Source organism: Paramormyrops kingsleyae, chromosome 2 (assembly GCF_048594095.1).
Source record: "Paramormyrops kingsleyae isolate MSU_618 chromosome 2, PKINGS_0.4, whole genome shotgun sequence".
Classification (NCBI taxonomy): domain Eukaryota; kingdom Metazoa; phylum Chordata; class Actinopteri; order Osteoglossiformes; family Mormyridae; genus Paramormyrops; species Paramormyrops kingsleyae.
This window is the reverse complement of record NC_132798.1, coordinates 10,463,040-10,490,699: the sequence shown is the minus strand read 5'-3', so window position 1 is coordinate 10,490,699 and position 27,660 is coordinate 10,463,040. Positions and strand designations below refer to the sequence as shown.

Sequence of the window (27,660 nt, the reverse complement as noted above, 5' to 3'; positions counted from 1 at the left end):
CCGTCGTTGTGCAGAAGGACGGTAAGCGACACGTCGCTGAAACTGCCGCTAAACGCACTGGCTTCATCACAGCTTCTGCTTTCTGAAATATATCATCCGAATCTCACGCTCGTGCTCAACAAAGATTTAGGAGTTTTTAGGGTGGTAGAGTGACAATTTCGAGACTGAATCATTAACAACAAGACCAATAATAGTAATTATAATAATAACAATGTTGTTGGATTAAGGAGTCCCATGCTTCCTAAGATAGGCTCCAGACTCCCTGGAAATACGGAATGGAAAATAAAATGCTGTTCACACATGGACATTTTCATTCAGTGCGCTTTATTATGCCTGTTAATATTCAGTTTTGCAACATTTGCCACAACGCAATAAACAAAGTTATCTCTTTGAGAACAGAGGCCTAAGGTAATAGATATGTAATAGTTAAATATATTAAACTCTCCTCATCTTGGGCAAATGAACTTTTTGTTCAATGTGTTTCCAAATTTCCCTAAAGTTACTGGGAATTTTTTTTTAAAGTCCTACCACTCATATGAATCCATTCTATGTGGAAAACAAACAGCTTTAGTAAATTAATTACAATTTGGCAATAGCTAATGGGTATGGCACCTGTGAAAATAAATACATTTATATAAAAATATATAACATAAATTGTTTATGTTATGGTGGCTAGCATGAAATACACACTGTAGCATTTCTAGAAGTCTGACTAAGGGAGCGTGGCCTGTAGGTGATGCTGTTAGGGCCTCAGCCTTCATTGTGGGAGAACAGCATTTGAGCTTTGCCACAGGCTGCCGCAGTAGACTGGCTACATTAGTGTCAAAAGCAAAAGCTTCTAGATTTGACATCCGTTCAGGTGGGAAGCAAGACCGTTAGTATGCTTACTCATACTGTATGTGCATGTTGTTACTTCCAGTTGTTGGAGGTAAGATGGGATAAAGCATTGTCTTTCGGTGCCAATTAAGGGAAGGCGTAGAACCACCAGAATTCTTGCAAGGGGACCTCGGTGCCTTGGTGATATGATGAGGTTTATAACGATAGTCCAAATCTTTCCATGTGCAGGCTCCAACAGAGTTACTAAAACTCATGGGATAGCTTTTTATAGCTAGTTTAAGGCAGTAGAAATGTAGCTAGCCTGCTAAGAATGAAGCTGCTCTATTTAAATTACTTTAATTCAACCACCAAGCTAGCTAACTATGCTATGTAACACTAAGATAGTTAGGCAGTAGGCTAAAATCTAAATTTAATCCAACCCACTTATATTTAACCGATAATCGTTAATGTCCTCAGCCCGACCATTTATATGCTAAGGTAGAATAACAGCTACTTTTGAATATTAATGGACCTCCTGTTGTTCAACAGAAGAACCATTAATATGTAGCCCCAACCTGGGCAATGTGCAGTAGCTATTTTGAATCAGTATGCACATCTCATCGTGCTGGATACTAATTGTATAGATTAGTGTTACATCAGGTCGGTGGTTGCATAGGGCCTTAAAGGGAATTTGGCCTGAGATTAAAAATCCTTATTCTTTCAATAAGTGATATGGGATCTTTAAGGGTCATGGCACCTTGGTGTAATATGTCATCTAAAGTGTGGGACCCTCTGCAGCACAGTGCCCCCTCCCCACATGTGACCACGGGTATTTTAATTGCTCCACAGGGATGAATCTTTTCTCTTGATCTACCAGCACCCTTTCCAGCAGCATCTTATACAAGGTCCCAGTGGTTCTGTGCCATAGCACTTTTATCTCTGCAGGGCTGAATACTGGACCACACATGGTTTCATGTGGGTTAAATCCCATTAAGATGTGTCATTAATGTGAATTGGTGGCTCTACAATGTTTATAACCTGTCTGAAAGTCACAAAATATTCTGATATTTCAAGAAGGGTCAACAGGCATGGACGGGCTATCGGGAAGTTTGGGAATTTTCCCAGAGGGCCGATCTTGTGAGGGCCAGTCTTTCTTACCCAACCCACCATTATGTATCCTATGTATCAGGTGTGCCCAACCCAGTGGTTGATCTCGGTGAGTTTCCAAGATGATTTCAGAAGATGATTAATGGATAATGCTATACAGTATTTCATTGGTGGCCAACCAGTTGATCGCAATGGGGGTATATCACGATCAACCAATTGGCCATCAATGAAATATTGCAATATCCAATAATTAGCTCCTACAATCGATCTGCAAACATTGGTGGAAAAATATTCCAAGGGAACTCAACACCCCGCCCCAGATCAATGGCTGCTTCTTGTTGCCAGTGCACCACTGAAGGTCAACCTTGACTTGTGTTCTCTATGTCACAGAAAAGGTAGCTGGCCTCAGCATTCAGGAGGTCCAAACAGTGCGTGAATGTGTGAGCCCTGAGATGGACTGATCTCCAGACCAGGGTGTTCTGCCTTACTTCCAGTGCTGTGTAGGATAAGCTCCAGGCTCCATGACTGTCCTGGATATGCAGTTGTAAGTTGCATGGATTGATGTAATTTTTTGATTTTGATTCTTTTTTCTACGCTCTTCTGATGTTCATTCCATAATAAAGCTAATGATTATTAATTTTGTAGTTTTGTTACATTAATCAGTATTATGCTTAAAAATAAATGGTTCTCTGCTATATTCATCTGAATATTTTTAATACAAAGTATATTAATTGAATATGCTTGTTTTGGATAAATCATTTCTGTATTTGAAAGAAAAATTATGATTCTGTTCATTTCATTTGCGTTTCAGATTTTTTTATTACCACTAGTTAAAGTTACATCTGAGGACATGTTGATTTAAATGTTTTGATCAACTTGGACTGACCAGTGCAATGGTTTAACATCACAGACACCAGGCCAATTATTACTTCAACATTCATTCCACAGACCAAATTAAAAAGAAGGGAAATAGCTGTTTAGCAATGACCATTTACTGACTGGAACCTTGAGGTTCACAAATCGCGGTGGCTGTTTTCCACCGTGCTTTCAACCTGAGGCAATAAAACAGAATGGGAACACAGAGGGAATGGAGAACCTACATAAACATATTGCCTGCAGCTTATTGCCAATGACCTATTTTTTCATCTATTTCTTCCTGTGGCTGAATGAATGGGCTGCCTCATAACAATGATGTAATGACCAGACTGAGGTGTGGAAATGGGACTGCAAATGTACTGCTCTGACTGACAAATTTGTATTATAAAAACACAGATTTTATATTTTATATATATATATATATATATATATATATATATATATATATATATATATATGTGTATGTGTGTGTGTGTGCGAGCGGGTTTACCTATCCTTATGGGGACAAAATGTCCCCATAACGTGATAAATATCCGTTTTTTTTCCCTTATGGGGACCGGTTTCCTGGTCCCCATAAGGGAAAACTCTATTTTATAAAAATCGGTGACTGCTATGAAAAAACTAAAAATGCAAAAACTCTTGTATTTTGTTTGGTTACTTATGGTTATGGTTAGGGCAGGGTAGGGGTTGAGGTTGTCATAGTTAGCGTTAGCATTTTTCCCATTGAAATGAATGAGCGGTCCCCATAAGAATATGTATACCCTACATGTGCGTGTGTGTGTGTGTATGTGTGTGTGCGTGTGAGTGTGATTATTTATTCAAAGTAATGTCTGCACTACACCATCCATCTTCCAACTGTTTATCCTGGGCAGGATTGCAAGGGGTTATGGGATACCAGTTCATCGCAGGGCGCATGCACACACACTTACACATAATACAGCAATTTAGAGATACCAATTAGCTGCATGTCGGTGAACTGTGGGAGGAAACTGGAGTACTTGAAGAAAACATGAGAAAAAGATGTAAATTCCACAAGGTACAGTTACAATTACAGCCCCCCAACCCTGAAGGTGTGAGACATCATTGCTACCCACTGAGCCTGTGCACCATACCCATTCAATGAAGTTCCATCCATCCTTTTTCTGTAACTGCTTATCCTATTCAGGGTTGTGGGGTCTGGACCCTATAGGTACAAGGTAGGGAACAACCCAGGATGGGGCATCAACCCATTGCAGGGCACACTGACACACCAGTCACTCACGGCCAATGGGTAGCGCCAACTAACCTCAGCATATTTTTGGACTGCGGTGGGAAACCAGAGTACGGAGAGGAAGCCCCATGACACCACGGTGGAGAACATGCAAGCCCCACACACATGGAACCGGGCTGGGGAGTGACATGCTGGTGCCAGACGTGAGAGGCAACAGCGCCAAGCACTGCACCACGGTGCCACTCCCCTAATCGAAGCCACCGATAGCCTTTTAAATAAAGTATTTCATCCAAAACAAACACGAAGCTGAAAGCCTGAGTGTCGCTGTCTATTTGCTCTGAATCCAGATGTAATTGTAGCTTTGAATCTCCATCACCCTTCCCATAGATGTAGCAAAAAGGATAACTATGACAGTTGTCTCCAGTAATGACAGGGCTTTGTGTCCTGTCATCTGGAATTTTATCCACTCAAAGATGCTGTAGTCTAGTTTCTTCCATGATGACACTTCGCCTTCTACCTGTAAATTTGCCAAAGTACAAAAAATTTGCATAAATATGGCAGGAATCTAATATCAGTGGCTACACTGTAACCAAACACTTGGCAAACAAACACAGTAAACAAATGGCAAACTTAGAAATAGAATCTGAGGGATTTTTGTGTTATGAATGGTATTTTTACTGCAATATAAATAGAGTGTTACAGTGTCACCAGCAGGAATGCTTAGTGGTATTTACTATATCATTTTATGTTACTATACATCAGTAAAATGCAAATAAAATGAATGAATGAAAAGTGTTTATATACAGAGAAAATGGGAATCCTGTCCAGATTATTCAATGCATGTGTTCCCTGCTTCCTGAACGAAGATCCAGGCTCCCTGACACCAAGTGGTTATTGAAAATGATTGGATGGATGGATGGATGGATGGATGCAGAGACCAGTGCTAGCCTCAGGTGCAACGGTAAAAAGGTCATTATAGTGAGGAGTACATGCATTTAAACATCTCATATTACTGCTAGACTATTTCTATTAACATCAAACTTGCATACAGCTGATACCAATGAAAGGTCTGAGGTGCTGAAAACATAAGATCAAGGAGCAAACTGTATCTCTAGTAGCTGCAGAACAAGCTGGATTCAGAGGGCCATCTCCCTCCCATTAAATCCCAGAATCTCAAACCTTTCTTGGAACCTTAAACTTTGGGTGGCATAGATTTCAACAGATGACCCATGTAACTTCTGTGTTATTTTCCTCCGAAACCAATTCATATCATCCTGAAATAGAATGAGACGAAACAATGGGAAAATAAATGTTTGGAGGAGAAGCACTTTTGTACACAACTGTGCCCTGGTATTGAATGGAGCAGGGAAATATTAGGCCAAATATAATCAGCTAAGTTCTTAGTGCAAAGAAAGTGGGACACTTGGTCTCTGATGCATAGCCCTTTGCTTCCAGCCAGTACATTCATGGGCTCTTTTTCACCAGTAACTGGCAGGTGTGTGCATAACAGGACAAGGAAAGATGTACCATATTATCCATAACCTGCATACCAATTATTTTTATAGCAAATTAGTGCAGCCGGCTCAGAACTGCTTTTTATAACTGTTGCTCCTTCAGTTTCATATTAGGTTGTCTTGTTTTTTTCCATTTTATGAGATGGAATGCCGGCCGTACGTGCAAAAATAATTATGAAACTAAGCTGTACTTATATGTGGGAATGGGTGGTGAGTAGTTTGTTTAGTTACACTGTCAGAGCTCGTTGCATGTGCAAAAACGCGTGATTATTAAGGCAGACATTTGATCTGCTTTTTTGTACAATATACATGTGCACGATGCAATGCAATGAATATGCACCACGTGCAAATGAATATTCACCAGAACAGACAGTAGCAGAGGCCAGCTAAAAACCTTAAATAGAACCTGGAGTACAAGGAGGCAGCGGAGACACTGGTTGGGATGCCTGGTCCATTACAGGGCACCTTGTGTGCGATACAGAGCCACCAGCTCACCTAGCTGCACGTTTATATACTGTGGATGTACAAGGACAAAGAGCGGAAACATGCAGACCCCCACTCACATGGATTGGGGGGTCAGGTTCCCAAATCCCAGCCCTGGAGGTGTGAATCTACTGTGCTACCCACAGAACCATCACGGCACCCTAAATTCTTAACGTTCCATTTCATAATCAGATTATAATATCAGAGTCAGCACAAACCACTTTGTCATCTGTGCATTTACCTCTGCGTAGGGAATAACTGAATTGTCTAAGGTCATTGCTTGTCATGGTGGGCCTTGCTGAATTCTCTATTAAACATGTTTAACATTTTTTTCTCTTTTTTCCATTTTTCTTTGAGAAAAGCGTGACAAAGAATTATAAATCATATGAGCTTCCAAGCCAGTAAAAATAACATTGGCAAGGTGTCTGGGGCTGTCCTAGTGAGGAACAAAATACACTTGAGAAATTTGCAGGAAGATACCACAAGTGACACGAGCAATTTCAGAAAAAAAGTACTTCATCATAATTTCAATCCAAATAGAATTGAATGAAAGCCCTCAAGGATCTCCATTGTGTCACCTTGAAAAGACAGACACTATCTGTTAAACGGCTGTCCTCTATGTTATATATAAATATACAAACAATAATAATATAAATTTTGGCCATTCATGGTAAGTGAGTTGCAATGCTTTGAAAGACTTATCAGTACTTATTTAAACAAAAGTAATCGGGGCAGTATTAACTTTATCATTTATTGTTTTATAGGCCGATTTAAATACTTTTTAAATAAGTAAAGTTATAAAAGATCTTTGTTTATATTTTAATCTATTTATTCAAATTTTCAAACATTTTAAATTACATTCGATGAGGACATTAGCTGGAGTATATTATTTGTCATTTTAAGTTCAAGAGTGAATTAATAAAGAGTAGATTGTATTTATATTTTTATTCAGAAACAGAAAAGATTATATGAACCGTGTATATAGATAGACTGCTATAGTGCATCTAATTTTGACGTGCGATGAACATCAGATGCCAGAAGCAAAAGTGGATCCATACAGACATGAAGAGGTGACTATTATTTTCACTTATATGACATTCTTTCAGTCTTTTGCATTGGCTATGAATTAGTAGTGGCGGGGGTGGTGTGGTGGTTTAGTGGTTTGCTTCAGTGAGAGATTTTATTAAGCTTTAATATCCACAATGACCTATTAGAGTTTGGTCACATGACCATTTTGCCTGATGCATTTTGAGTGAAGCTCTTGGATAACTGTTGAAGTATTCTTTGTTATTTCTCAGGGCATTTCGTGCATTTGCTATAAATACTGCATGGAAGGAACTATCCCTAAAAAATTCTGTCACTGACCATTGATGGACATATATTGTGCCATTTTGTCATAATTCCATAGCCTTTGGTCCACTGGGACCATGGGGCAACCTGGAAATACCCGTCACCTTAGCATGTCAAGAGATTATTTTGAAAATGAGGGTAATTTGTGTCCAGCAAATACTCTCGAAATGTAATTCACTTTGAGTAGGCCTTGCAACGGATCACTTACGGAAAGATGTCTTCAGAAAATCAGGCTTCCAACCTGGCCCAAAACTGGACAATTAAGTCACCAAAAAGTCATCACTAAGATAGCAAAGGGGCAATCTCTTAGGCAGCAGGTGTGGCTTTGGACATTTGGCTTATTTTCTCTTCCTCTCTTCCTCCCAATCTGTCTGCTCTCTATTCTTCTACCTCTGTATTAGCTGGGGTTTTGTCAGATCATCTCTACAATGAAGGCTTGGGGACAGTCCCAGATGGATCCTATTGCGGAAAAAACAGCCAAGGATAAGAGCTGATGATGAAACTTCCCACAGACTTTTGTTGCTCTCTGCACATTTATTTATTAATTTCTGCATTTTTTATATGGTGTACAGAGTCAATATGATTTATTTGTTCCTATGATTTATTTCATTCCTATGACATAAATGAATATTATTGCGTGCTAAGTTTTGTTAAAGAATGCAACTGATTGAAAGTGTGAGAGAAAATTTCTTGAGATCAATAATTATCACTTACATTTATGCATTGATTAAGTTATTGGCTTTTTTGATCTCAAGCTCAGAAATCTCAGCAATACAGAATGATTTAATATAATTGTTATGCTTACAAAGAACCAAAATAAGTGACCTTCATTTTACATTGATATGAGAATTAAAAATACCTCAGAGGTGCATTGGAAGGGGGCAGGTAGGGGGGGGGGGCGGACGATTTTTTTTACTGCTACAACATCTAAAAATATTCATACATATATTTCTGAGGCAACCCATGAGCCTTTTACAATAGATAAATAAATAATTGCTTACAATATACAGAAGAAATTCGTACAAATGTACGCTGTTGAAAGCAGACATGTTCTCTGTGCTGGTACCCACTGGGGTAAGGAGGCTTGTCACAGGAATGATGGACTTCTGCTATCTGTCTCATGCTTTCTTCATTAGAGCACTAGGGGACGACTTGTCGTGCATAGATGGCATTCACGCCTGTGCGGTGACAGCAGCCACAGTGATCGCCAAGATCCAGCCCCCCCCAATGAAACAGCTATGTATTCCTCTGAACGGGTGATGAACTGGCGCGCGGAGATGCCGTCCAAATGAAGAGTTTGGGTAGCAGATTTTGCTAATGTTTGCTAATGGCCAGGAAGAAGAACACGGGGATGCATTCTATAAAAATGTGTTAGAAGATTTTATTGTTAGGTTTCTACGAATATGGAAACATTAGGTCATCATCCTGGCAGTGGGAAATAAAAAATGGAAGCGCAATTTTGTATTCTCTCACTGTTTTACTGTCAAAACACATGTAATATAATGAAAATAAAGTATAACTTCTCAGTCTCCCCACGTCGCCAACGCTCCGCTCATCACTTTGTTATATATATCTGTATAAATCTAATGTATCAAAAGTGAGGAAGAATGTTAAGGCAAGAAAATGATTTTTTTTAGGTAATAACTTAATCCTATTAATCTCTATGGAAACTAGAGTGCCGATAGCTATATTTCCTGAATGTACTAAATCTGTTCTCCAGATTTCCCTGTTTTCTTTTTGCTAATTCTGGGGATTCGGGGTGCAGTGGTTGTACTTTACACTGCAGACACCAATTGTTAGCTCCTGATGGAGATGCCCTAAAAAGAAGCGGGACGTGTAGCATATAAACGTATAAGAAATAATCACGACATTTACCATGTATGAAGGAAACATATGACATAAGCATAACAACATAACATACAAAATATTGTAATCATCAGATATCCAAAAGCCACTATGTATTTAGATGATGTACAGTAGGACTGACACCTCTTACTCTTGGACTTATATATTTGGTATAATTTTGATTACATAAAGACATTGCTGTCTTATTGTGACATCCCAGCTTCTTTTTTTCGTCTTAGATTTTTTTTGTCTGTCTGATCTGTCTGATTTTTGCCTGCACTCTTGGTGTTCTAGTTTGTTTGCACTGTTGAATAAGTGTTGTCCCAAAAAAAAAAAACAAAAAAAAAAACCTGAACCAGTACCTTAAATCTTAACGTAGCAGAATGACACAGAGCTGTCAACCGAAGTCACCAAGACGACTACGGAAGCGGCCGTTTGTTTGTGTAGATAAGCCACGTATATTTGAGACTCCACTAATATTAATGTAACAGCGCCTTTTGAGAGGCCTGTCAAGAAAGATCCGGGTATGATGAGGTACTGGGAGTAACATGTACGTCTTACTATGACAAGAACGGAGAAAGGATGACAGGCCGCAGCCAACACAGATTTCATTATTTGACGATTATTTACAACTTCAAATTCACAGGAACAAAGGAAAGATTACATGCTGTCGTTTTTATAAAGAGCTACTTGCTAGTTAATTTTTTGATTATCACTATCTAATACTCTATTTGCAAACAAAAAGCGATCATTAAAAATTGTGAGGAATAGCATTTCCATTACTACAAAATGCTTTTGTCCATTTGATAAAGTACAAACCTGTTTCTTGAAATCAAAGAGTGACTTATGTTCCAAACACATTTTGCAACTTCTGAAACCAGTCGATGGATGAAATGATGGCTGCAATCAGCCAAATGGGACCTGTCTTGTTAACATATCCTCTTACTGCCCTGAACGCTCACCGTGTTAAGTAGTTTTAATCTTGAAATTTGGATTGTATGCATGGACTAGGGGAGCATGTTTGACCCACCCCCACTATTAATCCAAAGTCTAGAAGGAAGATTAGAGGTTTTTATTAACCAGCAATTCTTATCATACACACATTCGATGAAGTTATGGTTAGTATATACACCCAAATAAATATATAAATATCTAAAAACTATAAATATATTTTTCCATATTACATACATAAAATATGTAATATAGAGCAATATATTTATATTTATAGTCTGACAAAAGTGTTATGCTGCTTCTAAACAACTTGTGAAATGAACCTACATGTCGAATGAAAAATGTTAATGATATTTTGTTTTGTGTGTAATTTCATATAGACTCAGTGGGTAGCACCATTGCCTCACAACTCTGGTGTCGTGTCTAAATAGCTCCATAATAAGTGATTGTGTAAGTGATTGTGCCCTTTCTGTGGACAGACATTCTATCCAGATTGTTCCCCTGCGGTGTGCCCTCTGCTTCCTGGGATAGGGTTCAGGTTCTCTCAAGTCATGTACTGGGATAAGGGGTCGGAATATGAATGGATGTATGGATTAAATATATGCACAGTAAAAGGATATTCAAAATAATCATTTCAGACAACTGTATCACTTGATCTACAGCCAGTTGTTATTTGGCCCCTGAGAATTGCAAAAAAAAAGAAAAACTATGGAAACTGTATAGTTAAGGGGCAAATGCAAGCAGAATCCAGAGTTGAATTCAAAGTGTTGTAATTCATGTCAAAACACACAGTTCCTTTACAGTCTGATATTTTGAAAGCAATTACTGAAAGTTATGATTTTGGTCTAAACAAGACAGTTGAAGTTCGGAGATGCCTCTCCGGAATTGTGTAGAAGAGGATGTCAAAATGTGTTCGGTTCAGCTTCTACGCAGCCAGACTGAAGGAGGATGACAGAACCAGGAGCATATCAGGGGTTTGACGAAGTTTCACCCAGAACAAAGTTAGACGGGGTCTACGTAATGCAGCCGGTCGCCGTCTGGAGGAATGCGAGCAGAATCGCGTCCGTGTGTTCAGACAGGCAGCCGCTTTGAGACTGCTGATTAGCAGAAACGCCCCGGCGGACGTGAAATTCGAAAACAAAATGATGGGCTGTTATCAGCCAAGTGTCTCCATTGTGTTTGACACCTGCTCTGGCATCAAAGAGCAGCTGCATGATTTGAATACGCAGAAAGTCACACAGTGAAGAATGAAAACAAGGGAAAGGGTCTGAATGGCTGGATATGACATTTACCGATAAGCGGCCTTAACATGAAGCTGTGCCCGTTTAGGGATTGCCATCAGTCTCAACTGTCACTCCATCATGTTTGACCCAGCAGTGCATTCATGCTTCTTCTTATCTGTTACTTTATTGCTGTTTTTCAACACTGTAGTTTTATTACGGCATTTTTTTGTGGTGCACATGGCGATTGCCCTCTAAGCTCCAGTAACCGTTACTTCACATTCCCGCATTTGCCTCTTTATCTGCTCGCTCTCTTTCCTGCCTCTCTTATTCTCTCTTTCCCTCTCTCCTACTCGCTTTTCATCCCCCCTCCCCCCTCCTCTCCCTCCCTCGCTTTGCCATACTCTCTCCTCCCTGTCTGTGCCCCTGCAATGTCGTGCCCCCCCCCCCCCCCCTTCACGGAAGCGCAGTGTAGAATAACTGCGGGATGTAGGTCAGCAGGCCAGCTCAGCTGCCTAGTGTCTAGACTCAGTCTTCGGGGCATGAAGTCACAGAACGAGCACATTGACCAGCACAATCAGAACTGCGAAGCTTCACTGCACAATTGGACTGAAAGGATCACAATCAGACGACAGTGTTTTTCACTGCATGTCAAAACCAACCCCAAAAACTACACTGTCTCAGGCCAAAAAGCTTGAAATGTCATGGAAATATAATTTGTTGATATTTACATTAATCAGGTGTTGCCAGCAGAACTAAAAGAAAAATGTACTTGAAAGCAAGGAAAGAATATTGTTTTAAATATATATTTTTCAGGCAGAATTTTGTGCAAAGCCAAGCGGTGATATTTTATTAAACAGACATATCCTAGTACTTTGAGTTCCTCATCCAGTAATGACCTTATGTAGGCAATATGTATTATTGAACATACATATAAGATGAATGCTGGCCCAACATAACTCTATTTTGTTTAAAATGGTTAAAAAATGGTCCAGAAACAATCTTTGGTCAAAGGTAATGATAGATGCTGGTCAGACCTGTAGACAGTGTGGAATGCGGCTCACGAAGGCGAGAATCTACCACTGTGTCTGTTGTAGCTTGGAAAGGTGTATGGCTATACAGCTTAATCTGAAATGCACTTGTGCACTTGTGCCTTATAGTGTTTTATCAATGACAAGTCCTGTTTCACATCAGTTAATTCGTCAGTCACGTTTTTACGTACTCTTTGCATGATATTTTTGTCTTATGCCATTCATATGAAGAATAATTTTCCTGAGTGAATTTACCTTCATACACATCATCGTGCATTGTTGACGATTTCCTAAGACTGGGAGCTTGTATCTAGATTAGTGACTGTGACCCAGCAATGGCAGACAGCAGACAAATCTGCCTGGCAACAGCTGGCCGTACCCTCCGACGCTAAAATATTAATATATGCAAAAGCATAACAGCTCAGGGCTCTGCTCCGATGACGAGTATTTCAGAAACAGCAGGAGGAAGGTGCTCGGAGGTTTAGAGGGTAAGTAATGGATTTTGAGCCAATGTGATTCTTCATCTGGGTCTCCACAGCCTTGTGCTTAAAATGATGTGTGATGTTGACCACGTTGCACTCATTTCCAACTTTGGGCCCATGGAACTCAAAGTAAAAGAGACGCATTGCATTCAGGGCACCAGAAACACCAATATGTGCTCTTTCTTTTAATTTAACAACCAGAATGTGTGTCTGAATGGAGCAATAGGATCTCGACATATGAAAGTGTCACGAATAACCACTGAATACATAAATCAGGGAAGGACTTGTCTGATTAAAGGCTGATCATAAGAAAAATCTCATTCCAGTGCTTTCCCAGCCTGCCGTTTACTGCCACTTTCACAGCCACTGCCATTGTCATCATGTAGAGATTGTGCCAGTTGGATACAGAGGTAGAGTAGTTGCATCTGGCCAAGCCTCTGTTAGAGATTACAATTGTGTCTGATTTACCAAAGTGGACAAAAATGGAAATAAATGCACTCGTAAATGAATAAATGCACCCTCAAAAATCAAGAATGATTTATATTGCTATGACATGAATGAACATGCGTCTTACATGTTTCTAAAATCTTAGTAGGACCAGGATACTGTTGTAGTGGTATTTGACTAAGAGTAATAGCCGAAGTAATATATATCATGTCAAGGTGTGACAGAATGCATCCAGTCAAAAGTTACATTCTTTGTCTGCCGCATCACTATGTCTGCAAACTACTGCAAGGTGAAGCTTTAACACAGCAGGCAAAGCCAGAGAAAAGGCAATGTCACCTTGAGAAATGGGTGTGATTTCGAAAGTTACCGTCGGCTGCAGACTCAAGTTAAGCTTAAGGAAATGAACTGGATCCAGAAAGCTGCAGGTTCTAATCCTGTGCCCTGGAATAGCATGCTGCTGAACTGCTGCTTTAGGAACCCAGATGTAAGACTGCGACTTGTGCTGGGTTCGGGCGCCTGGCGCACAAATGAATGTATCACCACTGATGACTTAATCCCGGAGGAACAAGACATGCAACACATCTTACTGAACGTTCATGCAAAAAGCTGAAGAATGGCCAGCCTTTGTCCAACAATCAAACAAGCTGTGAGCTTTTTCAGCTGATTTGACGACTCGTAAAAGACATACCAAGACAAGCAATAAATGCAGACCAAGTTCTGCATTTATTAAACAATCTTATCTGAGGTGTCATTCTTTTCAGCCTTGTGCCAATAGTCCAACAACCCGAACTAGATAGTCTTTCTCATTCTCCGCCTCTCACCTTTCATGCCGCTATATTTGATCCAAACTGAGGCCATAATCAGTGATATTTATGTTACAGGTCTATTCTAACCTTATTCTCTACAGTTTTGACCTGATATCTCTCTTCCTCTCCCTTGTTTGCACTCGGTCCAGCCAAAGCTTCTGTGTTGGGATTAGTAATGATGTACTGGAGATGAAAAGCCATCAGGACTTTCCAGAGAGTCAAAGATAAGCTTGGTGATAAAGATACGAGTCCTTCCGTTACCTCCACATAACCTTTGGAGCAAACCACTACTGGCCACTCCTGATTAATTGAGCCATGAACTAATGGTTTTCTGTAACTGGAAACAGAGTCAAAAAGGGTCTTTCTATATTATACTTAGATTTTATTGGACTTTCCTTCCACAAATAAATCTTTCAATTTGCTGTAGTTTAAAAGAGAAGGACACTGCTGTGAGGCATCTGTCGTGGAAGTACCTAAAAAATCGACACAATTAAGGGCCAGCAAATGAAAGAGATGACCAGAGGTGGAAAGTTCAGGTCCAGAAAGTATAAGTCCAGTCCAAGATTTTGTTCCAACCAGCCAGATGCGCACCCTGTGAATGTAACTCAATTGGTTGGTTGGAACAAAATCTTGGCAAAATCTTCCGGCCCTGAACTTTCCACCTCCAGCGATGACCATTCATTTTTATCTATGATATACCTGTTCTTTGATTATACTCAAGATATCTATTTTGACATTTGAAAGCAATGTACTAAATTCACATTAAGGGATACGCCCAGTGGGCTAAGCCTGTGTGCCTATAATCACAAGGTCGCCGGTTCAAACCCAGCCTAAGCACCTCTATGGATCCTTGAGCACGGCCCTTAACCCCAAGCTCCCTGGGTGCCCCAACAGGTGGCATCGATAATTATTATTATTATTATTACTAGATTCATTGTGAAAATACTTTGCTAATCATTCATTCATTTACTTCTATAACTGTTTATAGTAGGAAAAGGGGACATTCTGGCTGGGAAGCCTGTCTATCACAGGTCACACACGCTCAGTCACCTACTATGGGCATTTCAGAGACACTGGGTCACCTTGCGGCATGTCTTGGACAGACACTGGACGACCTGGAGGAAAAAGGCAGAAACACACAGAGAACATATAAACTCCACACAGACGCAGTTGGGACAGGAACTGAACCCTGGAAGTCCTGAAGGCCACAGAACTACTGACAGAGACACTGCACACCTATCAGACTTTTGATGCCTTCCAGTTTAGACAGTTTAGACAGTGTTGTAGCTAAATTTCTATGTTTCTGGCCGTCCAGTGAAGCACAGTCAAAGCTGTAATGCCCAAGCAGATTGATGATGGCTGTCAGTCTGCTTGTCAGTGCTGCCACAATGAGCTCGAGAAGATGGCACTCCAGTTACATTGGCCGACCCTGCTCTCTGTCCCCAAGCTGCCCTCACTTATACGTCACGTTGGACAAAATCGTCTGCATGCAAATATTTTGATATCATCCATTGCCCAAAGTACACAGAAAACACGGACTGATGTCAAACGCCTTACTGTCCAAATTTGCAGAGACCTTCAGTTCCAGTTTTTCAATTGAATCTTTAAATTATGCCTAGTGATTTAAAAATCAATGGATTGAACACTCTTGCACTGGATAATGAGACAGTCTTCACTGACCTTCACTCCATGGACAACTGGACTTTTCCTGCTGCAAATCCTCGATCTGAAACAAGTTACCTTGCAGTTTTCATCACTGTAACTATTACAGATAACAACTTAATGCAATTAATACTTGTCTTTCTTCAATTTTACTGTTCCTTACAGTGAGAAATTCTAATGCTTGTGCTTAACATAGGGTACTAATGAACGCCACAGAAAAGACACATTTAAAAGTAAAGTACAAAGTCTTTCCTGTTAATCATTTAGCTATACTCTGTACACAGCCTAGATTTTAAGGTATTATGCGTATGTGCTGCTTAAATAATGTTATGATTGCTGTTAAGAATTTAACACCTATTCAAGCATATAATAAATAAAATACATATCAATTCAGCAAAGAAGTATAAAATAAAATGCCAAATGCATTCCTAGTGTGAATCTGAAAAACTGAGACACTTGGCTAGCTCTGTTTCCCGAGTTCAGCAGAAATCATAATTTTAGTGTTTAAGAGATCAGGCCATGATGGAATCAGATTGTCCAATGAAGAAAATGCTTGTCTTAATGCTTAAATCATATCAATAATACTTTTTTTCCTCATTATTATCAATTACGTTTGTCTATTGCTTGGTAACAATAAAACGGTAAAGTATCAAGAAGCTGTTACTTCTAATTAGAACCCTTGGAAAACAAAAAAAAGCCTGATGAGAAGCACCTTGATCATGTTGTCAGGCTTTCAGCGGAGGGAACAGGCTTCTGATTCATGGAAGAAGCAGGATTGTGCCATGTGCATTAGAACAGACACACCTGCCATCTTCACAGACCTTCATAGCTGCCTGTGAACCCTCAGGAGGAACGCTCTCTCTCTCTCTCTCTCTCTCTCTCTCTCTCTCTCTATGGGTTCAGTGAGCACTAACCTCTCCATCTCCTGTGCCGGCTCACTGGGAGAAGCACAGTGGGCTCCACTCGAACCAGGAGGGAGACGGGGATTAAAGCACAAGCCACACAGCTGCACCAAACAGTGGGATTCTCGACAGAATGGGGGGGATGTCTAAACATAGCCCGCATTCAACCGCAAGCCTGAACCGCCGTCAGCAGACTGCGACCGGCCCGGGGGGATTAGTGCTGGTCCTTATGTGAGTGTGACGGCCCCTTGCTCACATGTGGCCCATAGTACCTGCACGTGACACCCTTTGCCTTCACGTTACACACGCATAAGTAACGACCTTCAATATGTTTTCCTAAAATCACTTACACACTATTTTCCAAAACTTAGTTAACTTTCAGTGATTGAATCACAAATCATACATTCTACAGTTTTATTTCTAAGCCTGCAACTGGCATGCTAAGATCAATTTTTAAAAAATATACAAATTGTATAGTTTTGTTGTGGCTAACAGAAAATTTAGCTTCTCAGTCCAAAATACTCCATGATGGAAAATGGTGATGATGAGCTGTTTTTCGTCTAATTCGGTCTGCGCACAGCGTAACAAAAACCATTCTCTGAAGGATTTAACCAGATAGATACAAAGCAGTTTATAACCTGTGGTGGGAAGGGTGACCGTGTGCCATGTTAACCCAATACAAACCAACACAGTTAACAATAGGAAATTGGTTAAACCTGTGAGACTGACTGAAAGCAGATGATAATCCCAGATGGACACTAGAGGTGGACATGCAACATAGCTATGCTACTCTGTCCCATGCCACCAAACACACCCTATTCACAGGAATCCTTGCTTTCAACTCATTGACTGCTGCTTGCTGATATGCAAAGCTAGATGTACTGAACTGCTTCCAGTATCGATCTGATCCTTTTTCTGCTACAGGGGGACTCTGTACTTTTATCCATATTTGAGTTTATATTCAATTACCATATAGATTTTCACACAGCACCTTTGCTATTATGATACAGGCAATACATCACTCATTCAGTATTGGTTGGTCAGAGTTTATGTAAAATCATGCGCACGTAGACAACACTGGATTTAATCCATTTACACAGCAATAGCAGCGAAGCTTCGATCTCAGTCGGCTTGTTCACTGAAACGGGACAGATACCGTACATTAATCTGAGAGGTCCGTATCATGACTGCGGAGCAGAGGGCTAAGAAGTCGATACTAATGAGATTCATCATTAAAGAATATCCACAATTCATTTCCTTATTTAGCCCAGTCCAATTATCTTGGTCTTAAGTGCCTCTGGTTAATGGTTCTCCTGCAATGCTGGTAATTGCTTTGTTATACTGCTATGTGCAGCATCATTGTACCATTATGTATAATTTTACAAAATGTTGCTGAAAAACGCAAGAACAGATGTCCCAAGTGTCTGAAAGGCAATATTTTTTTATCCATATTTGGGCTACATTTCGATCTACAAGCTCTGCTTCCATACAGCACGGTGTTATGGTCAGATGGTCTTTGTGGCTTTGAGAGAAAATAAATGTGTAACAGTTACACCACCAATTTCAGTTGCATCATATAAGCTGCATTTTATGTCTGCTAGTATAATACAATTTATATACAATGTGTAATATTTTTCACAGCCCACCTGGGTAATTGCTGTTGGTTTGAGGTCTGAATCTAATTCCTGTGTGGCTACTTTTATAATAATATTTGTAAATATCTATGGAAATTGGAGATAACCACTTCTATTAATCTATTCAAGCTGCTCTGTCTTCATCAAAAGAGATACATTAGCAGAAGAGGCTGGTGGATTGGATTTTTCAAGGGAATCTAATGAATATTTAAGTTCTCGAAATCTTGTTATGGGGAATTAAAACACAATAGCAACATTATTGTGAAATATTATACATCTATCAGCTTTGTCATTTGAGGTGCTTTCAGATCCCTGAAATTTTTTGCACTCGTATTTATTACAATAACATACTTATGGGCGTATTACTGGCAGGAGGCACTGGGATAATATTTCCCATTGTTTGCTTCTATGAATGTGGACAGTGGTGTGACTTTCACTCAAACTACATACAGTATCCATTGCTATTGACCAATGGAAATTGGCACTGTGGGAGTGTTTTATTGTTCACTGTGAAGTCTATAATTTGATATGTCCTCTGATATGTAGAAAAAAAAATCCAGCTTACAATCAGTTTGTTCACAGACAATCAAGCCTATTTGTTAATATGTCAGAAAGTGTCTGCCGTAATGTAATCAGCGGGAAGAGTCTATTATAACCTACATATATAATTCTTTCAGTGCCTATATGATTTCCCTGTACAGTGAACAATTATTCAAGTCATAATCTGTGTTTTGGAATGATTAAATATTAAATGACAGAGAAATACAGGAGTTGTGTCTATTTCCCACATGTAGCAATATCTCCTCAGTATACATTAACGGCAGTACTTTGGTGGGGTGGGTAGCATTTACAGATGAGCTACAATTTCTCTACTAATACATAAATGCACTTTCAGTCATGTATGATTCTCCATCCAATACGGCCATTATAGTTAAGCATTGTGCAGTAAAGAATGTGCAGCGTCTGGTGAAGTCCTTCTGCAACTTACTTTCAAAGTACAAATTACAAACCGGTACTCATGGTCGATACTATAACTAATGCTCAGACCTTGACTTGGAGACAAGAAAAAAAGACTCCAGAACCTGGTTAAAGGTATAAACATCCGAGCTAGCCTCACGACACAGGGGGAAGCAATCGGGTAACTAGAATAGTCTATAGAGCTTTCAGGTGAGGGTGATTGTTGGTGATTCCGTTTCGGTGAAACTGAAGTTTACAGGAGTGTGGCAGAATTGAAGTTGTGATAGACAAGGCATTTTGGAGCCGTAGGACACAGAATCAAGATTAGTGAATTTGTATATATTTTTTTCTCTTTCCAATTTGTATGAATATTTTAATATAGTAACAATACAGAGTACTGTCTAGGGAGTAAAATAGATATGTTTTCTTTAGCCAACTCCACTCATTTTAAATATACAGTCTTACAAGAGACACAAGTAGTTATGTGAAATGGGTGTTTGCATACCTGTCCAAGCCATTATATACAATTTTCTACTAATTTCTGACAGAAAACTGTGATCTATGCTCTCCCCCTTTATGAATTTATTAGTACTGCTAAGCCTGGATGTTGAGTTTGGCTTTGACCTCATCGTGCATTCCTATTCATCCCAATAATTTATATTGATCTGAGGCTGAGCTATTGACGTGTTACAATGTTCCTATATTTATTCCATTTCTCATTCACCTGCAATTTTTTGAGTTTTGTGGGATGATGTAATAATCGTAGGTTGATGTTGTGATACAGACACAAGCTATTAGCAATTCTTTTTGCACAAACTTTGCGAATAATTTTTTTATAGTAGCTTTTCTTTCTGTAAAACAACTGATTCAAAAGCTGGGGGCCACCGCATGTTTATTACAAAGAAACACCCATATTCTGTATTTGGGGTCTAATTATTGTAAATCATTTGTGATTTGTCATGAGATCATGTAGATTTATATAATCTGAAAAAAGAAAAATCAGCAAAATTATCTCAATTTAAGCTTCAACAATTACTGTATTTATCACCTCTGAAAAGGAAACAGAACCAATCTTAACATCCTGCATAATCTCAAGTAAATGAGTGTCATTTTCATTCATTTGTTCAAAGCCTTTTCTTGTTTCTCAAAGTACGTTTCACCTAATGCTAAAGCACTTTTCATGCTTTTTTGTTTACAAGCATTTCAGATGAAAGTGTAGCACTGACCCATTCAACTAGCCTTCTTTAAAAAATCCGTATTTTCCTTTTGAATTCAACAAAAAAGGGGCGGATGGCTAAAGAGGTTTATCCAAGCTTTTTACACAAAGTCTAACGATGAGGGGCTTGCTGTTTGTAATTAATCTTATGGCTCTATGGTTAAGCTTGCCAAGAATTTACAGAGATCAACGTGTAGTAGGTTAAGCCACCTGGTCCTGGGATAAATCTACAATATACCATATAAATCTACAATATACTATTGTCTCATCTTCTAATTTATCCATAGGAGTTTAAAATTCTAAAATTCATATATATTGTATTTGTAAATTAATGTATATTATAATATAAATTATAAATCTGACACAATGCAAATAGTGTAGTTCTAAATTCATCTTATGTATTTATTAGATTTCATTATCAGCTCACTTAATTAGCTTCATTAGTTAATTAACTTCATGGGGTATTGATTAGTCAAACAATGTGTGCTAGTGGTTGAGGTCAATGAATACAGAGGCGTACTGGATGGTAATTGCAAATACTGTCATAACCTGAGAAGACGTTTTGAAACAGCATATAATCATGTATATAATTCATATTAATCAGTGTACAAAAAATGTGCACACAAAGTTCAGGTTCTATATCACACTCACAAAGATTCAGGGGTTTGTCAGAAAAATAGTAACAGAAGCCTTTTTTATCAATGTAACTCAAAATGGTCATACGAAAGCACATTAGGCATCAAAATGTTTCAAATGTTTTGATGTCAATTATTTTCTTTGTTCTTCTGCCAGCTCCACCCATTTCTTGTGATTGTGCAATTATTTTATATGCATTTTCCTAGGAATATAAGAACAATCGTCTTTTGATATAGTAACAATACAGATATATCGAGTTGGCTAGAGTTCTATTTTTGTATCGTTTACAATACTACTCCTTCAAGCCCACTCTCTTATGAATGTGACAGTATAGCTCTACATTCCATTATTTTATTTTTATTTTTATGATGCTGTCTTAGGCACTGGTTCTATAAATAAGATCCTTGGTATTTTATTTTTTACAGGTTTTCTATAAACAAACCAAAAAATCTTAGTTACGCTGTTCATCATACTGAAGGTTACCGCAAAAGAATTCTGGGCACAGCCTTATAACCAATTGGGCTAAATTCGAAACCCCTGCAGTTTTGACACTTTAAGTCTGAAGAACAATTACGGATGAGATCCAAGAGACCTAAAAATGATTGCCAAGCTCTCTGTCTTAAGCAAAAGCCTGTCATAAGGGAGTAAGGGTAAGTCTTGCATATGCCTAGCAATGGCTATTCCCAAATCACAAGTCATACATAGCATATTTACTTTGGGTGGGTTGATTGAGTGAAAAGGTTTTTGCCAAAAAAAATATATATTGGAGCCTAATATAACAGACAGCTTCCCCAATTTTCAGTGATGAAATGCAGCAAAGTCATCTCAGACATTGTTAGACAGAAGATCTCCATTTTCAGCCTGAGTTTATCATCACTTCTGCCAGTGCTAATCACTTTTCACAAGTTGCCTGGGTTGACTCAGTGGAATCATGGGAGTGAACCGGTGTGTCCTTCTCATTTAAACTTTGTTCATTTATATGCAGCACACAGCATTGATGACTTGCATCCCCATATAACTCTCTGTCACTTTATCAGTTTTCATTCCTCTGAGTTCTACATTTATAGATCACAAATCAAGTTTCACTCTTGCAAGTTCCTCTGTTTTGCAAAAAGTCCCCATGATGCTGATGAAGACTGTTATGGTTTTAATGTTTAGGTTCTGTTCTTAGGTCCTGAAGTTTAGATGATTTGGGAGAAATTTTTGACCTCTGGAGCCAATTAAAAAGTATCACTTGAAAAAGAATTGGAGAACTAATTTACGTCAGGAGTTTCCACCTAACAAGCTGTTTATGTGGAATGAATTAAACTGGTATAACTAGGGATTCCCGTACTTCCAAAAGAAGGATATAATTGCAGAGTATGATGACATCATTAGGCACTCAACATTGGTGTTAAGCTAACTGTACAGTAAGATTAATGCTTACTTTACTGTGGTAAAACATGAATTTCCACTTTCTGCAACATCCAGTATCAGTCCATTGGGGTTGAGTTTATTAACTTACACAAATACAAAAAGAAACTTTAGAAGTGACAGGGCTCTTGACATCCGTCGGATTATATCAGTCCAAAACGATACCTTTTACCTTTAAAGGTGCAGCAGAATCCTTCTAGGGGCTGGTGGATTTTTAAATTTTTTTCCAAGTTGAAGGGGCCAGATTTTTATTAGCAACCACAAACAGTTTCTGAAATTTTTATATAAAATAAAATATAATAATACTGACCATGTTTAAGGAATGTGTTTTAACTTAATTTAAATCTGGAGGCTGAATGCTGCCTCGAGGTTTTTGTTGCTAAGTTCAGTTAGAGTTGCTGTACCCAGGAATAAAAGCTACACACGTGATGCATTAAATTTAACTTTCCATTCCAACATTTCCAGACTTACTTGCGTTTATAAAATGAAGTGTCACCATTTCACTTTGTATTTATATGTGTATCTCTGTACAACATTCTTTTAGGAACATCCCAGGCTAAATTCTCAGAGATCAGAATATTAAAATTAGATCAAGAGGCTGCTTTTTAAAAAACTGCCAAAACAATTAAAAATATCAGTACCATTTGAAGTTAACCAACCAATATAGTCATGTGATTGACTGTGGTATTTACGACCACTTGTCACCAAACTTTGGCTTGAATTTAATGTCAAAGGGTTCTAAATGTAGTGAAATGTGCAGTGTAAAAATAAAACTGAAATTCATCTGCTCAATGAAACTTCACTCTCAACTTAAAATGTTGACATTTGAGGGTTAAACAGGGACAGGGTGGAGTTAGGGTCAAACAAAAACAAACTGAAATATACTAAATCAAACTAATTCAAGCAGCTGAGTTCCTGGAAATAAATAGACAAACCGGGATCTAATGGGAGGAAATTACATGTCTTGGGACCGGCACCAAACATCCGGGTCGCCACCAAGAAAAAAAACTACAGTATGTAAAAAGTAAGTGCAGCTGGGGCCAATTAATTCTACATTTGTTTATTTAGCAGACTTTCATTCAAAGCAATGTATACATTAGAGAAAGCAGGGATCAGTCAGTCCCTGGAGTAATTAGTTAAGGACCTGGATCAAGATTCCATTGCTGGAACCACCATACCGACAATGAGATTTGACCAGCAACCTTCTGATTGTGGATGCAAGGTCTAAACCTACTGAGCTACACATTACCCCCTGTCACATACGGTTCAGCCTTTCATTTTTCATTTATTAAACACTGGGGGCAAAGAGACTCATAGCCTCCATGTCACTTCTGCTAAATGGAGCTGAACAAAGCATTCAAACCTTTATTCACATGCCAAAGGAAGAAGTGTCTCACCATTATCTAAGTTCATCAATAGAATTATTACCATACAACTACGCAGCATTCCCTGGAACCTCTGTGTCTCCAACACGTTCTGCTGACTTCCTTCATGGGCCATCTGTTTCATGGCAAGATATTTATAGAGATATATGTTTTGACTAGAGACTTTCTTTTCACTTTAAACTACTGGAATATTTTCAAGTCATTCTGCTGTTCCCATTCTCAAGTGGCTTTCCCTAAAGATAGTCTCCAACCAATTATATCTTCCTGTCTTTTTAGTTCTTATAACAAACAAAAGATCCTAAGGCATCAAATACCATGTATACTCTTATTGGACAGGTATATCAGCTCAGTTATCAGTTTCAAAAATCCGTGGGTATGTGTCTTATCAGAACAAGGACAGGTGACAATTCAAATCATGTGACTGTACAGCTCACAATTTTTAAACCTATATTTTCAAGGGAGTGCATGTTTATGCCTAACAATCAGCTTTAAGATTGCTTTTTGTATTATTGGTTATGTCATAGTGCATGCGTTTGTACAGTTATTTTCATAGGTTAAAATAATCATAATAATTAATTACTTAATAATTACTAACTTAATAAAGAGATGTCTTATTGATTTCAGTCACAGTAACTTGACAAAATCATATTCACTTTAAAGTAAACATTTCTAGAGTCACTAGAAATGTGCATCAGTTGGAGAGAAGCTACGAAGCCACGTGACGTAAATCTTCTAATGCACTTTGTAAAGTCATGATGTTCCGGGTTCCGTTCTGCAATAATATTGTTTGCAGCTAGTGCAAGTAAAAGACTATATATCACTAGAAATGTACTTAAAAATTAGTAGGTAGTAGTATACAGTATGTTGACTTTGCAAAAACATTATTTACCTTTGCCTGCAACTCAAGATGTAGTGTGGCTGTAACCTGTGTCATGTATATGAATTATATCAAGGCATTTTAAACTGATTTCTAGTCAACGAATTCCAACAAGAGTCACTTTTCTATGAAATATCATTCTAACTTGGTATGTTGGACAGTTTGATATTAAACTAGATGACATGTGATATCTATGCCCCGAAGCAGCAAAATTTCCTGTTATGTTACTTTTTTGGATGATGTTCATGCAGTGTGGTGCATTCTTCATAGCTCATTCAGTTGAGGTGTTTGCATCCATCGTCTTGCCCCAGATCCGATATGCTGTGTTTAGCTTCGTAATTAATTCCTTCCTTATTGGTTTTGAATTGATAATGCATGAAGACATTGTAAAAATGCTGAAACATTTGGGAATATGGTATTAATTGGTGAATAGAGGCATGGAGAGGTTTTTTTCTTGTCCAGAATCAAATTATGGCTGCCTTAGAGACTCAGAAGGCAAGAACTTTAATCATTTTCTTGCCCTGGTGTTGCATGATGGGGCCTCAACTTAACTTTAGCTGAAATCACATCATTACTCTAAAGTCTAGAAATAACGTTTGAATTGATTAATTGTGGTCTCCAAGTTAATGGTTTTGATTCCTACCGTGGCACTGTCTGGAAATATTGTGAGTTCTCTGTGTTTTAGCAAAGATTTCCTCCTTCAGACTGATGATATGAAGCTTGAATTTCTAAATTACCCTTCGTGTGCGTGTGTTTGTATTTGTACCCTGGCATGAATTGGTTTCCACTTTAAAATATACCCTGCATGGTGCCCTGTGCTTCGTTGATAAGTGCTTATGGAGGATGAATGAATGAATCAACTAAATTAAACTGGATTTCAAAAGCAAATGTGTTTTATTGAGAATCTGAAGGTTTCACCATGTCATGAATTGTAGTAACAATAAAATGGACACTGATGACCTTTGCGGGTGTTTTCTTAACAGGAATAAAACATCAATTGACCTTGGGCCCTGTTGTGCCAGAAGGACAATTACACAAAATGCTTTGGAAATTACTTGAAGAAATTCAAAATTTGTGCAACATTTCATTGTTATTTTGAACTGCTCTACTGCTCGTATCCTTTGGTCACTGGGGAAATTAAATGGCAGCAGTAAGACCTTTGTATTCTTGTCATTGCACATAGCTTAAATTAGATTATTCGAGCAAATGAAGAATATTCAAAGGGGTTAAAAAATATCCTGACTTACCAGTTAGGTGGACAAATAGAGAGAGACAAAAGCTTTTTAAATAGCAAATTCTTGATGTTCTCTGAGTATAATTGTGGATGCCCAGACTTGACACAATAGACATGCCACAAATCCGGAAGAATTTAAAAATGTCAATATATGTCAAATCACAGTGAGAATTAATCTTTTAACTGCTTATCCTGGCCAGGGTTGCCTGGAGTCTTTCCCAGGCAGGACAGGGCACAAGGCAGCAGTGCACCCTGGATGGGATTCCATGCCACCGCATATCACACACATGCACTATGAGCAATTTGCAGGCACCAGTTAGCCTAACTACATGTCTTTGGGTTGCTGGAAGGAGCCAGAACACCCAATAGGATTTGACCCCCCAGCCCTGGAGTTGTGAAGCAAGGATGCTATTCATTGTACCATCATGCCTCCCAGGCAAATATACACTCATGCTGAATAATGAAGTGCTATACTGAGCTTGCAGAGGGTGTCCCCGGGATCTGAGCTAAGAACCACTGTATCTTGTGCTGTATTACGGAGCGGTTACACAATCTACTGTATATTATATTAAATAAAATGTCCATCCACCCAGCCATTTGTGGTGTTCCTAGAGTCTATTCCCGGAACCATATGCCAGAAAACCAGCTACACCTTGGAAAGAATGTCAGTCTATCACAGGATACACATAAAAACACAATCACACACTATAATTAGCACTGATTTTTCTGCCCTGACAAAAAAGAGAAGCACGGCTGACAGAAGAGTAGGTAAATAACAGCAAGGACGGCATAAAAAGTGAGATCTTGAAATCTTAAGGCTTTCTTGTGCTTCTTCTTTTTGTACTTCTCCAAACACACACCTTTCATTACAGTGACTGTCAGTGTTTATACTGTGGGATTTGAAAGACAACTTTTAAGTTTTTCTTTTTCAGATTGCCAAAACCAGAACAAACTTTAAAAAAAAGAAAAAAAATGGTTTAAAACCATACACCCAGTATTCCCAGTTCACTTTCTGACATTACTGACATATTTATAGTGGAAAAAAATGAAGTCTCTGTACCTAAAACTAAACATAAGAAAACTTAAAATGTTTTCTTAAATAGGTCATAACAGAAAGTCCGCAGGAAACATATTTGCGGACACACAGAAGTAGATGGATTCTGAAAATGGAGAAGTGATTTAGATAAGATAAAGGTGGCTGGAAGTGATGGCTGGCATGTCCGGGGAAGGCATTACAGATCCTGATGGCAGCGGGCAGGAAGGATCCCCAGCAGTGCTTCTTAGGACACTGCGGTGGAATGGGCCAGTGGCTAAAGGGGCTCTAGGAGAGCGCCCCATGGAGGCCGAAGACAGAATTGCACGTATTGTTGTCTTCCACTTCTCCACAGCTACCTCCAGTGGGTCCAGGGTCAATCCTGCGTACATTTAGAAATGTATAATATACTATATAATTTTATAACAGTATGATCATTTATATTATATGTTGACCTAGCAGGCGAGGAGAAGTAGGAGAGGAGAAGCTGAGGCAAGGCGTTCTGCTTTAAGTTTTTTTTTCCCGCTCTGTACGATATTAGGGAACCAAATTAATCTGGCAATTACTGCTTAC

The 27,660-nt window shown here is 38.8% G+C and overlaps 1 long non-coding RNA gene across 1 annotated transcript; it reads right to left on the bottom strand.

The window, feature by feature from the left end:
- Positions 1–4,271: 4,271 nt before the first annotated feature.
- Positions 4,272–16,001, bottom strand: LOC111839430 (uncharacterized). Its single transcript, XR_002837094.2, has 3 exons — positions 15,819–16,001; positions 15,193–15,253; positions 4,272–4,526 (listed from the first exon to the last, which is right to left on the bottom strand). It is a non-coding gene; the product is annotated as an uncharacterized lncRNA (long non-coding RNA).
- Positions 16,002–27,660: the final 11,659 nt, after the last annotated feature.